The sequence below is a fragment of the Rhinoraja longicauda genome, unplaced genomic scaffold (genome assembly GCF_053455715.1).
Source record: "Rhinoraja longicauda isolate Sanriku21f unplaced genomic scaffold, sRhiLon1.1 Scf000173, whole genome shotgun sequence".
NCBI lineage: Eukaryota > Metazoa > Chordata > Chondrichthyes > Rajiformes > Arhynchobatidae > Rhinoraja > Rhinoraja longicauda.
Window position 1 is genome coordinate 95,001 of NW_027601391.1, and position 5,000 is coordinate 100,000.

Genomic DNA, 5,000 nt, shown 5'->3' on the forward strand with positions numbered 1-5,000 from the left:
GGCGTCGGCGTGCTGGGTGACGATGTGGAGATGTGGAACGCCGAGCCAGATCTATCTTATTTGTTTGCTTGGCCCACTGGACTTTGCGTGGGCTTTGCAACACTGTGTGCTAGGTTAAATCACGGCCAATAGAGTGAGTGTTTTTAATGATCCTGATCTGATAAGGGGACTAGAGGTAAAAGAGCCGTTAGGAGGCAGTGATCACAACACGATAAGTTTTACTCTGCAAATGGAAAGGTAGAAGGGAAAATCGGAAGTGTCTGTATTACAGTATAGCAAAGGGGATTACAGAGGCATGAGGCGGGAGCTGGCCAAAATTGACTGGAAGGAGGCCCTAGCAGGGAAGACGGTAGAACAGCAATGGCAGGTATTCCAGGGAATAATGCAGAGGTTGCAGGATCAATTTATTCCAAAGAGGTGGAAAGACTCTAAGGGGAGTAAGAGACACCTGTGGCTGACAAGGGAAGTCAGGGACAGCATAAAAATTAAGGAGAGGAGGTATAACATAGCAAAGAAGAGTGGGAAGACAGAGGATTGGGACTCTTTTAAAGAGCAACAAAAGTTAACTAAAGAGGCAATGCGGGGAGAAAAGATGAGGTGCGAGGGTAAACTAGCCAATAATATAAAGGAGGATAGCAAAAGTTTTTTTAGGTACGTGAAGAGGAAAAAAATAGTCAAGGCAAATGTGGGTCCCTTGAAGACAGAAACGGGGGAATTTATTATGGGGAACAAAGAAATGGCAGACGAGTTAAACCGTTACTTTGGGTCTGTCTTCACTGAGGAAGATACACACAATCTCCCAAATGTTCTAGGGGCCGGAGAACCTAGGGTGATGGAGGAACTGAAGGAAATCCACATTAGGCAGGAAATGGTTTTGGGTAGACTGATGGGACTGAAGGCTGATAAATCCCCAGGGCCTGATGGTCTGCATCCCAGGGTACCTAAGGAGGTGGCTCTAGAAATAGTGGAAGCATTGGAGATCATTTTTCAATGTTCTATATAGATTCAGGATCAGTTCCTGTGGATTGGAGGATAGCAAATGTTATCCCACTTTTTAAGAAGGGAGGGAGAGAGAAAACGGGTAATTATAGACCAGTTAGTCTGACATCAGTGGTGGGGAAGATGCTGGAGTCAATTAGAAAAGACGAAATTGCTGAGCATTTGGATAGCAGTAACAGGATCATTGCGAGTCAGCATGGATTTACGAAGGGGAAATCATGCTTGACAAATCTACTGGAATGTTTTGAGGATGTAACTAGGAAAATTGACAGGGGAGAGTCAGTGGACGTGGTGTACCTCGACTTTCAGAAAGCCTTCGACAAGCTCCCACATAGGAGATTAGTGGGCAAAATTAGGGCACGTGGTATTGGGGGTAGGGTACTGACATGGATAGAAAATTGGTTGACAGACGGAAAGCAAAGAGTGGGTATAAATGGGTCCCTCTCGGAATGGCAGGCAGTGACCAGTGGGGTACCGCAAGGTTCGGTGCTGGGACCCCAGCTATTTACGATATGCATTAATGACTTAGACGGAGGGATTAAAAGTACCATTAGCAAATTTGCAGATGATACTAAGCTGGAGGGTAGTGTGAATTGTGAGGAAGATGCAATAAGGCTGCAGGATGACTTGGACAGGTTGTGTGAGTGGGCGGATACATGGCAGATGCAGTTTAATGTAGATAAGTGCGAGGTTATTCACTTTGGAAGTAAGAGTAGAAAGGCAGATTATTGTCTGAATGGTGTCAAGTTAGGAGGAGGGGGAGTTCAACGAGATCTGGATGTCCTAGTGCATCAGTCAATGAAAGGAAGCATGCAGGTACAGCAGGCAGTGAAGAAAGCCAATGGAATGTTGGCCTTCGTAACCAGAGGAGTTGAGTATAGGAGCAAAGAGGTCCTTCTACAGTTGTAGCGGGCCCTGGTGAGACCGCACCTGGAGTACTGTGTGCAGTTTTGGTCTCCAAATTTGAGGAAGGATATTCTTGCTATGGAGGGCGTGCAGCGTAGGTTCACTAGGTTAATTCCCGGAATGGCGGGACGGTCGTATGTTGAAAGGCTGGAGCGATTGGGCTTGTATACACTGGTATTTAGAAGAATGAGGGGGGATCTTATTGAAACATATACGATAATTAGGGGATTGGACACATTAGAGGCAGGAAACATGTTCCCAATGTTGGGGGAGTCCAGAACAAGGGGCCACCGTTTAAGAATAAGGGGTAGGCCATTTAGAACGGAGATGAGGAAGAACCTTTTCAGTCAGAGAGTGGTGAAGGTGTGGAATTCTCTGCCTCAGAAGGCAGTGGAGGCCAGTTCGTTGGATGCTTTCAAGAGAGAGCTGGATAGAGCTCTTAAGGATAACGGAGTGAGGGGGTATGGGGAGAAGGCAGGAACGGGGTACTGATTGAGAGTGATCAGCCATGATCGCATTGAATGGCGGTGCTGGCTCGAAGGGCTGAATGGCCGACTCCTGCACCTATTGTCTATTGTCTATTGTCTATAATCAACCACTTTATTTTGCCCGTCTTTGTGACTCCTCTTTGACACGTCGATCACCGCTGAGGCTGTTTTACCTGTTTCCCCTATGTACCGTAAGGTACACTCCTTACATTGAACTGCATACACCCCATTATTTCGCTCACGGGTTATCCTCTGTGCTATCCAGTCTCTCCTGTCACCCTGTTCTATGTTTTTGTCTATTACCCAGTGGGAGCAGGCCCCATATTGACATTAATTTGTAACCCTACTGCTCCCCTCGTCTGCTGGTTTTATCACCATCTCATGTTTATCCCTCAGCTCTGCCGTGGTCTCCCTCTCTTTTTTTCTGGTGAGGTTCGGCCTATCCTTTGTCATGGGCATATCCCAGGCTGTTTTAGTAACGTTCTTTTAAAACGTGTCGTGTTTGTTTGGCTTTACCCACGTTCCAGCATTAGAGGCCAATTTTTGCAATGTTTCCTGGGTGGGATTTGCCGGTTTTACAAATGGTGTCACTATCTCACCCTGCTTCCTGATACCCTTATGGGGTCGGCTCTGTTCTTGCAGAACCCTCGGGTGGTGCAGAGTCTGGGCCTTGTTATCAATATCTTGCCCTGCTTCCCGATACCCTTGCGGGTTCGGCTCTGTTCTTGCAGATCCCTCAGGTGGTGCAGAGTCTGGGCGGCATCGTCACCCAGCACACCGACGCCCACTGAAAATTACCCACGCACAGTGCGCGCCTGGAGCGGCAGTAGTTCAAACTACCCCTACCCCTACCCCTACCCCTACCGCTACCCCTACCCCTACCCCTACCCCTAACCCTAACCCTAACCCTAACCCTAACCCTAACCCTAACCCTAACCCTAACCCTAACCCTAACCCTAACCCTAACCCTAACCCTAACCCTAACCCTAACCCTAACCCTAACCCTGACCCTAATGCAGGCAGAGTTATTTATAAAGTGGCCCAGACTCTGCACCACCTGAGGGTTTTGTAACAGAACCAACCCCATAAGGGTTTCAGGAAGCAGGGCAAGATATTGATAACAAGGCGCAGACTCTGCACCACCTCAGGGTTCTGCAAGAACAGAGCCGACCCCATAAGGGCATCAGGAATCAGGGCAAGATATTGATAAAATGGCCCAGACTCTGCACCACCTGAGGGTTCTGCAAGAACAGAGCCGACCCCATAAGGGCATCAGGAAGCAGGGCAAGATATTGGTAACAAGGCCCACGGGGAAGGCGGCATACTTTGGGGTTATTTTGTAGTGAGTTTTGAAGGCATGTGCTAGTGTTACGCATACCGAGGGCGCGCAAAGTTCGGCGCGCCCGGGCCAAAACGCCTCTGCTGGCCGCGGCCGAGTCGGCCGACGGATTGCCACGGACTTGCTTGACGACCTGTCACTCTCCGTGCATCGGTTGCACGCCCGGTTCGTCCTTTCCATTTGTTTCATGATGTACACGCGGCAGGCGGAATATTTTAAAAGCACTGTTCTGTTCGAAGTGCACAATGGCCGTTGGGGCAATGCAACTGGGGGTCGGTCGACCGGCTGACGACGCCTGCCTGCCGATTTGGTTCACGATGTCCCCGCCGAAGGCGGCATACTTGAAAGTACTGCCGTTCGCGGCGCGCAATTTGCAGGGGGGAGGAATTGTTAGTGGACGTCTGTGTGCTGGGTGACGATGCTTGCCGACTTGGTTCATGCCGTCCACGCCGAAGACGGCGCCGTTTAAAGTACTGCCGCTCGAGGTGCACAATTTGCGGGGGAATTGTTATTGGGCGTCGGCGTGCTGGGTGACGATGTGGAGATGAGGAACGCCGAGCCAGATCTATCTTATTTGTTTGCTTGGGCCACTGGACTTTGCATGGGCTTTGCATCATTGTGTGCTACGTTAAATCACGGCCAATTGAGTGAGTATTTTTTATTCAACCACTCTATTTTGCCCGTCTTTGTGACTCCTCTATGACACGCCGATCACCGCTGACGTGTTAATCTGCGTGTTAGGTATCTCGGGGGTCAGTTGGACGGACAGATGTGTAAGGGTTTTGTTCGGAAGGATCGTTGAGTGTAAACGGTGAACGGGGGTTAAAGGCCCTGAGGTTTCAATCCTCTAAAGAATGTAAAAGGTCTGACGCGTTAGCTAGCAGCTAATGAGGTGAACCTAGCAGCTAATGAGGCTCTCTCTCTCTCACGGCCCCGGGACTCCCTCCCTCCCTCCTCCCTCTTGGAACCCTCCCTGCGTGGGGGGGGGGCACGAAGAAAAAGAGGGTATAAGAAGAATCCAGTGGAAGGAGTAGGGACTGGGGGCGAGGTCAGACAGCCTATCCGGCTAATAAAGCATCATGAGGTTAGGTATAAACTCTGATGACTGCATAAACTCGCCCCTAATGGGGGGGGGGGGGGCACTCTCTCCCCCACCCCTCTCTCCCCAGTGCCACTCCCTCCGACCCCCCCCCCACTCTCTTCGTGTCGCTGGGCCCGCCCGGCACGGCCCCGAGGATCACTCCCCGCGCGGCAACGGGACACCGGGT